Source organism: Oncorhynchus clarkii, chromosome 1, assembly GCF_045791955.1.
Source record: "Oncorhynchus clarkii lewisi isolate Uvic-CL-2024 chromosome 1, UVic_Ocla_1.0, whole genome shotgun sequence".
Classification (NCBI taxonomy): domain Eukaryota; kingdom Metazoa; phylum Chordata; class Actinopteri; order Salmoniformes; family Salmonidae; genus Oncorhynchus; species Oncorhynchus clarkii.
Window position 1 is genome coordinate 24,587,064 of NC_092147.1, and position 16,014 is coordinate 24,603,077.

The 16,014-nt window shown below is 44.7% G+C and overlaps 1 pseudogene; it reads right to left on the reverse strand.

The window, feature by feature from the left end:
• Positions 1-16,014, reverse strand: part of LOC139368855 (DNA topoisomerase 1-like) — a 44,460-nt pseudogene that overhangs the window by 14,458 nt on the left and 13,988 nt on the right.

The window sequence follows — 16,014 nt, forward strand, 5'->3', positions numbered from 1 at the left end:
AGCTTTGAATGCTTTTATGTGTGGTATGATTGGTAGTGATTGCTAGTTAGCCTATTGCAGATCTAGACAAACGATCCACCTAACACTATTGTCACTATGAATGGTAGATAGAGGGCAGGATGTACAGTTAGGATGGCGGACTATATTGACCTGTAGTATAATTAAACAATAAGGCATGAGGGGGTGTGGTATATGGCCAATATACCACAGCTATTGGCTGTTCTTATGCACAACGCAACGTAATTAGAGCAGTAAAAATAAATGTTGTGTTATACCCATGGTATACGGTCTCTTATAAACTTGGTGGTTCGAGCCCTGAATGCTGATTGGCTGACAGCCATGGTACATCAGACCGTATACCACAGGTATGACAAAATATTTATTTTTACTGCTCTAATTACGTTGGTAACCAGTTTATAATAGCAATAAGGCACCTCTGGGGGTTGTGATATTTGGTCAATATACCACGGCTAAGGGCTGTGTCCAAGCACTTTGCGATGCATCGTGGCCATATAGCACACCCCCCCAGGCCTTATTGCTTAAATATACCATGGCTGTCAGCCAATCAGCTTTCAGGGCTTGAACCACCCAGTTAAAAATGAAAGTTAGGGAACGGAAAAACATTGAGCACCAAAACACCTTGGGGAGGCACATGCAAGCAGATTAGGAAATGTGGCTAGGATGGAAGAAATGATATAGTAAAACCCATAGCCACGGGGAGCAGGGGTGTTGAGGGTGCTGCAGCACCCCCTGATAAATCACAATTAAGTACAAAAATGTCAATAGAAAATACACCAATTTATTGTGCCATCATATGACAAGACACACAGACAAGATGTCTTAGAGTAGTGGAGTAGTTTGGAAAACTAACTAATCAGCATCCTCTCCTCCATGGTCATCTCCTGCCCAGACAAACACAGGGACAATAGATGAGAAACAGATTCACTACTGAATTGTCCTTGACACAGTCAAACAGGTATCTGCGGAATAGGCCTACCTAATAAATCAAATGTAGAATATTCTTCCATTCCGCACATCAACTTCATAACCTAACTCAATTACTAACAGATCTAAGATATGTCCTTATCAGAATAACTAAAACCTGTAGCCTTCGCTTTAATCACTTGATCAAGACAAGACAGACCATCTCAGTCCTCACATCTCACACCTGATACCTAGTGACAACCATAAAGCAGGCCAGCTTGGGTTCCAGCAGCAGAGCCCTTTGTGTTCCGGTAATACTGCTCTGCTCTAGGGAGCCCATGAAGGTGTCAGCCTGTAGTGGGCGCATAAGACTATGCAATTAATATGTTAAAAGTATTTTAAATGAATTATAAAACTGCATAAAAATGATTTACTCTAGTTGAGTCACAGGAAATGTAAGGTAAAGAAATGTTTAGGTTTTATTTATTTGCACCAAAGGAAATAAGTGAAAGACAAAACAGTACAGATTTAAAAAAAAAAACTGGTAAAAACAGTGTGCAGGTGAGGTTGGAAGCACAAAAGGGCTTTTCTGAAAGCCACACCACAAATATAAGTACCAAAACAAACATTTGTTCAATCAGTTAAACAAAGCATATTCATTATATACTCAGTATACAAGAAAAAAAACATGTTTGACTACATGTTTGTGTGTTAGGCTAGAGTTAGGCTACATGGAGGGGATTATTGTGTAGTTTGATTCAGGCTGACCCAAGCCACGGGTCCTGAATGGACGGGAGACTCTGACAGCGCTTGACAGGCAGGAGCACCTGTAGGAAGGAGACGGAGAGACAGCCTGGTGTAGGGGGCTGCCACCGGAGGGCTGGTGCATGGAGGTGGCACCAGATAGACTGGACCTTGAAGGCGCACTGGAGGTCTCGAGCACCGAGCCTGCCCAACCCTACCTGGCTGAATGCTCCCTGTAGCCAGGCCAGTGCGGCGAGGTGGAATAGCCCGCACAGGGCTGTGTTGGCGAACCGGGGACACCATGCGTAGGGCTGGTGCCATATACCCCGGCCCGAGGAGACGCACTGGAGACCAGATGCGCTGAGCCGGCTTCATGGCACCTGGCTCGATGCCCACTCTAGCCCGGCCGATACGAGGCGCTGCTATGTACCACACCGGGCTATGCCTGCGTACCGGGGACACCGTGCGCCTTACAGCATAACATGTGCCTGCCTGGTCCCTCTCTCTCCACGGTAAGCACAGGGAGTTAGCCCAATACATTTTTGGGGCTGCCTCTCGGGCTTCCAGCCGCGCTGCCTCCTCATAACGCCGCCTCTCGGCTTTCACTGCCTCCAGCTCTGCCTTGGGGAGCGATATTCTCCCGGCTGTACTCAGGGTCCCTTGCCATCCAAGAGCTCCTCCCAAGTCCAGGAGTCTTAAACCTGCTGCTCCTGGGTACCACGCTGCTTGGTCCAGTTGTGGTGGGTGATTCTGAAACCGTCGTCTTCGTCCGCCTCTGACGAGGAGTAAGAAATGTCAGACCAATGCGCAGCGTGGTAAGTGTTCATCCTTTTAATAAACTGAGCACTAAATACAACGTAACAATAGCGAACAACCGAAATAGCTCCGTCAGGTGCAACACACACTAAACAGAAAATAATCACCCACAACACAAAAGTGAAACCAGACTACCTAAATATGGTTCTCAATCAAGGACAATGATAAACAGCTGCCTCTGATTGAGAACCATACCAGGCCAAACACAGAAATCCCAAAACATAGAAAAAGGAACATAGACAACCCACCCAACTCACGCCCTGACCATACTAAAACAAAGACATAATAAAAGAACTAAGGTCAGAACGTGACACTGACCTTAGTTATCTATGTTTTATGTATTATTTTGGTCAGGTCGGGGTGTGACGAGGGTGGGTATGTGTGTTTTTGTCCTGTCTAGGGTTTTTGTATATCTATGGGTTTTTTGTATGTCTAGGTAATGTAGGTCTATGGTGGCCTGAATTGCCAATCAGAGGCAGCTGTTTATCGTTGTCTCTGATTGACTGTGTACAGCAATTGGTTTATATAGTGGCATGGTCATGTTAGTTTGTTTAGTGGTTTTGATGGATGGATGGATGGATATCACGCTGTGCCTTGGTCTCATCAATATGAAGAACGTGACACCGTGTGAGGTGCGGAGGTAGGGAGGATGAAGGTTATCGCAGTGTCTTGTGTTATATACAGTTGAAGCTGGAAGCTCCTGACAGAGCTGGTGTTACTAAATCAGGTATGTAAACCTCTGACTTCAACTGTAGATGGATTTCAGAATTAACCTGGAAACATCCAATGACAGCCAAATTTATTTTGTATGATGAGTAAGTGGTAGTTATACTGCCAGTAAATGAGATGTGTAAATTAAGCTATAAAGTTAGGAAGTAAGCCTGATGAACCAAATCACTAATATTTCTGATGATACCAACAGATTTCATCACTTTGGTAAAGACAAATTGAGTATGATCTTTCCAGGATAACTTTTCATCAGCTACGAGCTATATAGTGGATGTGACTTGTTCCATTTCATTCCCACTTATTGATATTCTCTCTTTTTGTTACATTTTTTCTTATTCTTACAAGTGAATACAATAACGTTGGATTTTAACATTTAAAGATAATCAAATTACCTGGAACCCTTTTGAAAATTTGGCCTGGCATTCATTTGCAACAAAATTATTGTGAGAATCTAATTTGTATAATCAGCTAGAAAACACAGCAGCAAGGTCTGAATAACAAAGGTCAGCCGGTGGCATACTGAGTTCCTTCAAATTAAGACTTTATCCATGACAGATCTAACGTTATTTTTCAAGATTACGAATTGAAACAGTATTGCTTCACTCAATTTTTTTTTTTTTACTTGTGTTTGGTGCAGACTTTAAACTACACACTGATGCTGTATAAAACACGTAGCACTCCAATAGATCCCGACGCACTTCCAAAGATGACACACAGCTGTACATTTCAATGAAACATAGTGAAGCCCCAAAATTGCCCTCGCTAGAAGCCTGTGTTTCAGACATAAAGAAGTGGATGGTTGCAAACTTTCTACTTTTAAACTCGGACAAAACAGAGATGCTTGTTCTAGGTCCCAAGAAACAAAGAGATCTTCTGTTGAATCTGACAATTAATCTTGATGGTTGTACAGTAGTCTCAAATAAAACTATGAAGGACCTCGGCGTTACTCTGGACCCTGATCTCTCTTTTGACGAACATATCAAGACCATTTCAAGGACTGCTTTTTCCCCATCTACGTAACATTGCAAAAATCAGAAACTTTCTGTCCAAAAATGATGCAGAAAAATGAATCCATGCTTTTGTTACTTCTAGGTTAGACTAATGCAATGCTCTACTTTCCGGCTACCCGGATAAAGCACTAAATAAACTTCAGTTAGTGCTAGAATCCTGACTAGAACCCAAAAATTTGACCATATTACTCCAGTGCTAGCCTCCCTAAACTGGCTTCCTGTTAAGGCAAGGGCTGATTTCAAGGTTTTACTGCTAACCTACAAAGCATTACATGGGCTTGCTCCTACCTATCTTTCTGATTTGATCCTGCCGTACATACCTACACGTATGCTATGGTCACAAGACGCAGGCCTCCTAATTGTCCCTAAAATTTCTAAGCAAACAGCTGGAGGCAGGCTTACTCCTATTGAGCTCCATTTTTATGGAATGGTCTGCCTACCCATGAGACGCAGACTCGGTCTCAACCTTTAAGTCTTTACTGAAGACTCATCTCTTCAGTGGGTCATATGATTGAGTGTAGTCTGGCCCAGGAGTGTGAAGGTGAACGGAAAGGCTCTGAAGCAACGAACCACCCTTGCTGTCTCTGCCTAGTCGGTTCCCCTCTCTCCACTGGGATTCTCTGCCTCTAACCCTATTACAGGGGCTGAGTCACTGGCTTACTGGTGCTCTTTCATGCCGTCCCTAGGAGGGGTGCTTCACTTGAGTGGGTTGAGTCACTGACGTGATCTTCCTGTCTGGGTTGGCGCCCCCCCTTAGATTGTGCCGTGGCGGATATCTTTGTGGGCTATACTCGGTCTTGTCTCAGGATGGTAAGTTGGTGGTTGAGGATATCCCTCTAGTGGTGTGGGGGCTGGGCTTTGGCAAAGTGGGTGCGGTTATATCCTTCCTGTTTGGCCCTGTCTGGGTGTTTCATCGTATGGGGCCACAGTGTCTCCTGACCCCTCCTCCAGTATTTATGCTGCAGTAGTTTGTGTCGGGGGGCTAGGGTCAGTTTGTTATATCTGGAGTACTTCTCCTGTCTTATCCGGTGTCCTGTGTGAATTTAAGTATGCTCTCTCTAATCCTCTCTTTCTCTCGGAGGACCTGAGCCCTAGGAACATGCCTCAGGACTACCTGGCATGATGACTCCTTGCTGTCCCCAGTCCACCTGGCCATGCTGTTGCTCCAGTCTCAACTGTTCTGCCTGCGGCTATGGAATCCTGACCTGTTCACCGGACGGGCTACCTGTCCCAGACCTGCTGTTGTCAACTCTCTAGAGACAGTAGGAGCGGTAGAGATACTCTTAATGATCGGCTATGAACATTTGAACATCTTGGCCATGTTCTGTTATAATCTCCACCCAGCACAGCCGGAAGATGACTGGCCACCCCTCATAGCCTGGTTCCTCTCTATGTTTCTTCCTAGGTTTTGGTATTACTAAGGAGTTTTTCCTAGCCACCGTGCTTCTACACCTGCATTGCTTGCTGTTTGGGGTTTTAGGCTGGGTTTCTGTACAGCACTTTGAGATATCAGCTGATGTACGAAGGGCTATATAAATTTGATTGATCAGAGTTATTGTCCGCAAGGAAATATCCATCTCTTGACACCAAATTGAGTCCAATCCATGACACTTCAAACCACGGTAACTAACTGTGTCTCAAAAGAAAATTATCTTGAGGTTTCAGCTACTGCATTACACTCTCGGCTGTAAACGGTGGAGAAGAACTATGATAAATTGCTAATGGCAAATAAGTTGTTGGAGGAAAATATACAGGTGTTAGAAAACCACAGCAAAAAATTCAATTTGAGAATAATTTGACTCGATCATAGTGAAATGTGAAATGTTTAATAAAAAAATTCTATTAACTTTTTGGTCAAGAGAAGCTTGGTCCCCCCCCCCCCCCTCCTTTTGTGAACATTGCTCATCACACTGACCTATGACAAATGGCAACCGGTGTATGATAACACGGCTACATAGCTTCAAAGCAAGTACAAATGATTCTTAGCGTGGAAGGAGAGATGGGGAGACTGAAGTACCAGGTACCGACGATCAGCATCTACCTGCAGAGCTACGGAAACAGTAAGCTACCTACAATGAGTTGAGAAGACTACTGTGCAAAAACAACTTGAGTACGGCGTGGTTCACACGGCAAAGCTGCTGATCACCTTCAACAACAAGAACTTCACAGAAGCCTCGGAAGCAATGGACTTCTTTCTACGAGAGGCAAGTCAAGCCAGTGCTTGATTCAACTCCCCCGACCACGGTCCTGTAGGCGCATGTTGATTTTTGTCCACCCACACCAGACGCGATCTGGACATGCAGGTTGAAATATAAAAACAAACTCTGAACCAACTATTAATTTGGGGACAGGTCGAAAAGCATTAACCATTTATGGCAATTAAGCTTAATAGCTTCCTGTTGGTTGCTAATTTGACAAAAGGGTAAACTGAGTTAATTTCTACTAATCTCTCCTCCTTCAGGCTTCTTCTTCTTTGGACTTTATACGGTGGTTGGCAACCAACTTTAAGGTGCCTTACCACCACCAACTGGTCTGGAGTGTGGAACTCAGTTGAGGCGGCAGGTAGCCTAGCGTTGGGCCAGTAACCGAAAGGTTGCTAGATCAAATTCCCGAGCTGACAAGGTAAAGATCTTTCATTCTGCCCCTGAAAAAGGCAGTTAACCCACTGTTCCAAGGCTGTCATTGTAAATAAGAATTTGTTCTTAACTGACTTGCCTAGTTAAATAAAGGTAATAAAAAATACAAATAAAGAAGTTAATCTTTCAATCAACTACGTGGGTATATGCTCCTAAAAACCAATGAGGAGATAAGGAAGGTGGGACTTGCTACGCACCAAGTTCTATTTTAGCGCCTGGCTACGCAGATGCTCGTTGACGTGCGCGAGCAGTGTGGGTGCAATGATTAAATAACATGTATATATTTATTTTGCAACACTCGCGCATGCAATGCGGGCCGGTGTGGTCAGCATGTAACACCCACAAATATCCCAGGTATGACAGAATAAAATTAGTACAATCTGCCACAGACTTTGCCATTCATAATTGATTTCCTTCTATCAAAACTAACTCGTTGTCACGTTCTGACCTTTATTTCCTTGTGTCAGGGCGTGAGTTGGGTGGGCAGTCGATGTTTGATTTTCTATGATTTGGGGATTTCTATGTTTCGGCCTGTATGTTCAATCAGAGGCAGGTGTCATTAGTTGTCTCAGACAGCCTGGGTTTCACTGTTTTTGTGTTTTGCACCAGACAGGGCTGTTTTTGGTTTTCCACATTTATTGTTTTGTAGTGTTCGTGTTTATCTTTTTTTATTAAACATGAATCAATATAACCACGCTGCGTTTTGGTCCGCATCTCCTTCACCACAAGAAAACCGTTACACTCGTTGGACATAATCGCATCTTTCTGATTGAGCATTGTCAATCCTGATATAGACAAGTCAATACAGATATAAACAGAACAAAGTGAGACCTTATTTCACTCCAAAATATGATTTACTCTTATGTTTGATTTACATAGATTTATCCCTCTCAAAAAAAGAGTCTGTGAATAACAATAGAATCTTATTGGATGCCATTAAATGGTTATTTAGAAACAATACAATAGCATTTGCTTCTGGTTTGAACAAATCTCAACTAAAAAATATAACCGAACTTGAGTCCACTTTATATTTACTAACTTGTCAACAGAAGAACAGTTTCTTCGCTGAGAAGGAGAGAGAATTATTAATCATCAAATGTGACCGACTGGATCGATTCGCTTAAGGTAGCAAAATTTGAAAGTGTTTTTTATATAGGGTAAAAGTAGAGACTCAGAGCTAGAAATGGTATATCATACACTACAGTTGAGGAACAACGGGAAATGAATTCTGCTTTGAAAGTTGATAAACTTGTAACCCCACTTTTGAGATATGGCCCTTGAATATTTTTGGTAAACCTACTGGAGAGCTCTTTGTCTACACACATTCAGCATCGTTCACACCCTCTTAAGCCTTAGCCCCACCCATCACTTTAAAAAAAGCTGTGTTAGACAGCATTACCTACACATACTGACTGACCAGCTCATGTTATCGACAGAAGCGTGCTACATGGCAGAACAATCTGAAATAATCTCTCGGCATGTCCAGCCCATCCATTATCTCAGCCAATCATGGTTAGCGTTAAGGTTCCTATATTTTTCTGTGACTAAACCAACTAGTCTCGTAATTTGGCAATTTTATTTGTTCTTGTTCACCTCCCTGACTAAGGCCCTTCTCCCCCAATTGCTCAGTGTGGCCAGCTCTAGGAAGTGTTCCAAACTTGGTTCCAAACTTCTTCAATTTAAGAATGATGGAGGCCACTGTGTTCTTGGGGACCTTCCATGCTGCAGAAATGTTTTGGTACACTTCCCCAGATCTGTGCCTCGACACAATCATGTCTCAGGGCTCTACTGACAATTCCGTCGACACCATGGCTTGGTTTTTGCTGTGACATGCACTGTCAACTGTGGGACCGTATACAGACAGGTGGGTGCCTTTCCAAATAATCTCCAATCAATTTAATTTACCACAGCTGGACTCCAATCAAGTTGTAGAAACATCTCAAGGATGATCAATGTAAACAGAATGCACCTGATCTCAATTTCAAGTCTCATAGCAAAGGGTCTAAATACTTATGCAAATAAGTTTCATTTTTTTTATTTTTTTATAAATGTGCAAAAATGTCTAAACCTATTTTTTCTTTGTCATGATGGTGTATTGTGTGTAGATTGCTGAGAAAATTGTTTAATTTAACCAATTTTAGATTAATACTGTAACGTAACAACACTGAAAAAGTCAAGGGGTCTGAATACATTCGGAAGGAACTGTATACCATCCTCCTGTGCAGTCCTATCAATTGATGAAGAGAAGGCCTTTGACCGTCTCAAATGGCCCTACCTCTGGTATACTATGGAATGCATGGGATTAGTCATAAACATTTAGCCAATGTTAAAAACATTGTATGGTAACCCCTTTGTAATGGTCTTGATGGGTAAACAATGCTCTTCAGTTTGCTGTCCAGTGTTCAGCCTCCTATATGCCCTATCACTGGTTCCTTTAGATAAATAAAATACATAAATCCCAAGGAATGTCTAGCCTAGACAACAAAAAAAATGTTAGCATGCTTCCTTTGTCCATGCCATTAGGGTACGTGGAAAATATTAAAAGTTAAATCTCAAATATTAAATGGAAAGGGAAACGTCCCAGAATTAAGATGACTATACTCCAGCAACCCAAAGGTTTTGGGGGTCTAGGTTTACCCAACTTCAAGTTACATGCTTTGTCTTTAGTGATCCGCCCACTTAAGAAATTATTTGATCAAAATAAATGTCTTCCTTGGTTGGAAATAGAGGAAAATATAGTGTCACCATTTACATTGAAAGATGCTATTTTCTGCCTTGTCTCCTAAGTTCTAAGTACTCAGTTTGGACCAATCTTTGCTCACTCAATACAGACCTGGCATCACATTTAAAATAACTCCTTATTTCTTACCATTGAGAGGGAATTATAATTAGTTTTTTTCAAGAATGGTCCAAACAAGGAATTCAGAGACTTTCAGACATAATGAATGATGAAGATTTATTATCCTTTCATGACCTAAAAAACATGTGTAATTTACCTGGTTCGTCTTTTTTCTTCTTCTTCAGTTAAGAACTGCTATGTGCACTTCTGGAGTTCATGGAGTCAACCACTCTCACTCCATCCACTTGCTGAGTTGTTAGGTAGTCAGAACAGGTTTTGTATCCAATCTATATTTAAAAAATAACTACTAGAAGCCCTCCATAAACCAATGGGAATATTAACTGTATACAGATTGGAAAAGAATCTGGCCTCCCAAAATTTGAATCAACAATTAATACACTACAAGTTAATTCACAGATCGTATTTGACTACGTGGAAATGCTGTCAATTTAAATGAGCTCCTCATCCAAATAGTCTGTTCTGTTCTGAAATAAATATTGGGACATATTTTACATACACATGATGTGGGACTGCCCCAGTTTGAAGACCTTCTGGTCACAGGTTGCCAGGTCTGTGTCGATGATAGTTGGTGCTGTCATTCCTTAACTTCCTAATATACTATTGTTGAATGATGACTCTTCACAGACTCTCACAGTTCCCGAGTATGGTTGTCTGGACTGACCAAGGCAAAAATAATGTTGGTGACCAGATGGAAACAGCCACATAAGCTCAGCATAACTCAATGGCTACAAAACTTCTGTGGTGTCCTTTCACTAGAGCTCTCTATAGCTCATGTGAATGGCGCCATTAGATACATTTAAAAGAGCAGTTGAAAAGGTCAAAAGCTTATTATGAGTTAATGCAATGTAATTATGTTTGAATTCATTAATTGTATTTTGCATATCTGTATCTAATATTGATGTTTGCAGGCTGATTCTATCCGTGTGTGACTTGTTCCCACACAAGTTTTACAAATACAAGATGAGTTATCCATGATGTTTTGTTTTTTGCACAGCTACAGTGTATCCACAACAAGAGCCCATGGGGGGAAGGAGGGGGTGGTGAGGGCGGGAGGGAGGGGGAATAGGGATGGGTCGCACTTACGAAGAAGGGGGAGGGAGATGAGACAGACAGGATAAATAATGCTTATTACAGTTTTTCTCTATTGTTTTTTGTTGCTTTACATACAGTATGTAATTTTTGAACATTATTGCCTGTCTGTGATTTGAACCCTTCACACCATTTTTTAAAATTAAGTTATAAACAACAAAAAATTATCAAACCTTATGCCATACCGCAGGACATCTTGGCTTTGGTAGATGCACAGTTGTTTGAGAATGATATTCTAAATGCAAGTATTATTTAATAACTTTGTAAAATGAATGAATTCACATATAAAAGGAATACACTTAAGTTACAAGGCATTAACACGCATTGCAAGGCGTTATTCTAAGCATGATCAGAGAGGGAGAGGGAGAGAGCAAAGTCATAGCCTGAAAGGCCATGCCCCAAGAGTCCCTGGGGTGGAGAGAGAAAGAAGTATTTCACCATCCAGACTAGACTAGACATAAAGACCATATACACACTCACACACACTACATTGATAGTCCCATACAAAACCCACACACATTCACATCAGTGGAGGCTCCTCAGAGGATGAAGGGGAGGACCATTGTCACGTTCTGACCTCTATTTCCGTTGTTTTGTATTTATTTAGTATTGGTCAGGGCGTGAGTTGGGTGGGCAGTCTATGTTTGTTTTTCTATGTTTTGGGGCAGTTCTATGTTTTCGGCCTAGTATGGTTCTCAATCAGAGGCAGGTGTCATTAGTTGTCTCTGATTGAGAATCATACTTAGGTAGCCTGGGTTTCACTGTGTGTTTGTGGGTGATTGTTCCTGTCTTTGTGTTTGCACCAGACAGGGCTGTTTTGAGTTCTCACGGTTCTTGTTTTTTCGTTAATTTGTTCATGTATAGTGTCTTCATTAAAATACAATGAACAACCACCACGCTGCGCTTTGGTCCGCCTCTACTTCACAAGAAGAGAATCGTTACAGAATCACCCACCACAACAGGACCAAGCGGTGTGGTAATGGGCAACGGAAAAAGCAGCAGCAGCAGGAGCAGCGCGAGGAGGTATGGACATGGGAGGACGAATTAGACGGAAGAGGACCCTGGGCTCAGCCAGGAGAATATCGCCGTCCCAAAGAAGAACTGGAGGCGGCGAAAGCGGAGAGGCGCTGGTATGAGGAGGCAGCGCGGCGTCGTGGATGGAAGCCCGGGAGTCAGCCCCAAAAATTTATTGGGGGGGGGCTAACAGGGAGTATGGCTACGCCAGGTAGGAGACCTGAGCCAACTTCCTGTGGTTACCGGGGGGCTAGAGAGACCGGGCAGGCACCGTGTTATGCTGTGGAGCGCACGGTGTCCCCAGTGCGGGTGCACAGCCCGGTGCGGTACATTCCAGCTCCGCGTATCGGCCGGGCTAGAGTGGGCATCGAGCCAAGTGCCATGAAGCCGGCTCTACGCATCTGGTCTCCAGTGCGTCTCCTTGGGCCGGCTTACATGGCACCAGCCTTGCGCACGGTGTTCCCGGTTCGCCTGCATAGCCCAGTGCAGGCTATTCCACCTCGCCGCACTGGCAGGGCGACCGGGACCATTCAACCGGGTAAGGTTGGGCAGGCTCGGTGCTCAAGAGCTCCAGTGCGCCTGCACGGCCCGGTCTATCCGTCACCACCTCCACACCCCAGCCCTCCGGTGGCAGCTCCCCGTACCAGGCTGTCTCTCCGGCCCATCCGTCCAGAGCCTTCCTCCTCTCCACCGCTGCCGGAGCCTCCCGCCTGTCCGGCGCCTCTGCCGGAGCCTCCCGCCTGTCCGGCGCCTCTGCCGGAGCCTCCCGCCTGTCCGGCGCCTCTGCCGGAGCCTCCCGCCTGTCCGGCGCCGCTGCCGGAGCCTCCCGCCTGTCCGGCGCCGCTGCCGGAGCCTCCCGCCTGTCCGGCGCCTCTGCCGGAGCCTCCCGCCTGTCCGGCGCCTCTGCCGGAGCCTCCCGCCTGTCCGGCGCCTCTGCCGGAGCTTCCCGTCTGCCCAGCGCCATCGGAGCTTCCCGTCTGCCCAGCGCCGCCCGTCTGCCCAGCGCCGCCAGTGCCGCCCGTCTGCCCAGCGCCGCCAGTGCCGCCCGTCTGCCCAGTGCCGCCCGTCTGCCCAGCGCCGCCAGTGCCGCCCGTCTGCCCAGCGCCGCCAGTGCCGCCCGTCTGCCAGGAGCCGCCAGTGCCGCCCGTCTGCCAGGAGCCGCCAGTGCCGCCCGTCAGCCAGGAGCCGCCAGTGCCGCCCGTCAGCCAGGGGCCGCCAGTGCCGCCAGTCAGCCAGGGGCCGCCAGTGCCGCCAGTCAGCCAGGGGCCGCCAGTGCCGCCAGTCAACCAGGGGCCGCCAGTGCCGCCAGTCAACCAGGGGCCGCCAGTGCCGCCAGTCAGCCAGGGGCCGCCAGTCAGCCAGGGGCCGCCAGTGCCGCCAGTCAGCCAGGGGCCGCTAGAGCCCCTCCGCCCAGAGCAGCTGTCCCTCTGTCCCGAGCAGCTGTCCCTCTGTCCCGAGCAGCTGTCCCTCTGTCCCGAGCAGCTGTCCCTCTGTCCTGAGCAGTTGTCCCTCTGTCCCGAGCAGCTGCTTCACCTCTGTCCCGAGCTGCCCCTCTGTCCCAAGCAGCCCCTCTGTCCAGTGGGGTCATTGAGAGGGGTGGGCATGGTGAGTAAGCCACGGAGGCGGACAATAAGGCGGACTAAGACAATGGCGAAGTGGGGTCCGCGTCCCGCGCCAGAGCCGCCACCGCGGACAGACGCCCACCCAGACCCTCCCCTATAGGTCAAGGTTTTGCGGCTGGAGTCCGCACCTTTGGGGGGGGTACTGTCACGTTCTGACCTCTATTTCCGTTGTTTTGTATTTATTTAGTATTGGTCAGGGCGTGAGTTGGGTGGGCGGTCTATGTTTGTTTTTCTATGTTTTGGGGCAGTTCTATGTTTTCGGCCTAGTATGGTTCTCAATCAGAGGCAGGTGTCATTAGTTGTCTCTGATTGAGAATCATACTTAGGTAGCCTGGGTTTCACTGTGTGTTTGTGGGTGATTGTTCCTGTCTTTGTGTTTGCACCAGACAGGGCTGTTTTGAGTTCTCACGTTTCTTGTTTTTTCGTTAATTTGTTCATGTATAGTGTCTTCATTAAAATACAATGAACAACCACCACGCTGCGCTTTGGTCCGCCTCTACTTCACAAGAAGAGAATCGTTACAACCATCCTCCTCCAGAGTGAAGAAAAAGCAGCCAACAACTGCTCAACATACATTGGAACTCCTTCAAGACTGTTGGAAAAGCATTCCAGGTGAAGCTGTTTGAGAGAATGCCAAGAGTGTGCAAAGCTGCCATCAGGGCAACAGGTGGCTACTTTGAATAATTTAAAATATATTTTGATTTGTTTAACACTTTTTTGGCTACTACATGATTCCATATGTGTTATTTCATAGCTTCACTACTATATTCTAAAATGTAGAAAATAGTACAAATAAATAAAAATCCTTGAATGAGTAGGTGTGTCCAAACTTTTGACCTTACCAGTCAAACGTTTGGGCACACCTACTCAGTCAAAAGTTTGGACACACCTACTCATTCAAGGGTTTTCATTTTTTTAAACTATTTTCTACATATACATAAATAAATATATACACACACATAAATACACACACACACACGCACACACACACATGACCAAAAGTATGTGGACACCTGCTCGTTGAACATATCATTCCAAAATCATGGGCATTAATATGGAGTTGCCCACCCCCCCAGAACATATTGTTCTGTCACACGATTCCCGAGGATGACACAGCACAGGGGATGTTCAGTGTGCTGCGTGGCTATTTTGATGAACAAAAACGATTCCATGGGATTGAATGGTGGGCTTTTGCACAGAATGGGCTCCATCGATCACGGGATATTGGGCAGGCCTCTCCACTAGATCTTCTTCAGGATAGGGTCTATTTTTCTCCATTTCCGCCTGACTGACAGGCCCAAAGTAAACTGCCTGTTGCTAAGGTCCTGAAGCCAGGATATGCATATACTTGGTACCAATGGAAAGATGACACTTTGAAGTTTGTAGAAATGTTAAAATAAGCCGATAGGAGAAAATCCAAAGAAAAAGCAAAGGACGTTTTTTTTGAGAGCCCATGCGCTTACAATGGAAAGTATATGGGCATTCTGAAATCTAGCTCTCAGGATGCAATTCCTTTGGCTTCCACTGTGTGTAAGCACTCAATGTTCAAGGTTTCAGGCTTATTTCTTCCAAAATGAGGAAGAATAATATGTTTTACCACAGGGATACATACTTGGAAATAAGTGCAGGCGTGCTTGAGGAAGAGGACACGCACCTGCTAATATCGTTTTCCTATTGAACATACTTTTTTCCATATGAAATATTATAGTTTAATTATATTTTATGGTATCTAAGGATTCAATAGAAACGTATTTTGACTTGTTGAAACAAAGTTTAGGGGACGATTTTCGGATTCCTATCTTGGCAAGTTGAACGAGTGGATTACTCAAATCGATGGTGCCAACGAAACAGACTTTTTGGGATATAAAGAAGGATTTTATCTAACAAAATGACACTACATGTTATAGCTGGGACCCTTTGGATGACAAACAGGGGAAGATATTCAAAAAGTAAGTGAATATTTAATCGCTATTTGTGAATTTATGAAACCTGTGCCGGTGGAAAAATATTTAGATGTGGGGCGCCATCCTCAAACAATCGCATTGCATGCTTTCACTGTAAAGCCTATTGTAAATCGGCCAGTGCAGTTAGATTAACAAGAACTTAAGCTTTTAACCGATATAAGACACTTGTTCCTAAATGTTTAATATCCATAATTTTTATGATTATTTATTTGAATTGCGCACCAGTTGCGCACCAGTTCCCCCTAGCGTGACGCCTAATCTTAAGAAGATTTATGAATGTGTCTCCCTCTGTCATATGGACTCATTGTATGATACAACCACTGAGCTATAGTGGATAAACCGAGAGAAACTGGTGGCAAAAGAGCTGAGCGCAGATCTCGGAGATATGCAGCAGGTAACTTTGATTGTAAACTACATTGCGTACACCTGTTCGCAAAACTATGTGGAGATATGGTATCAGAGCATGACAATGTTCTGATTCACACTGAGCCTTGGTGGTTATCGAGGGGTGTGTTAAAAATATTGTTTTAATTAAGAGAGCGAGAGAGGAACTGTTGTCATTCGCAATGAATGTATAAAACAGTATTTGTATACTTTCTGAGTAAT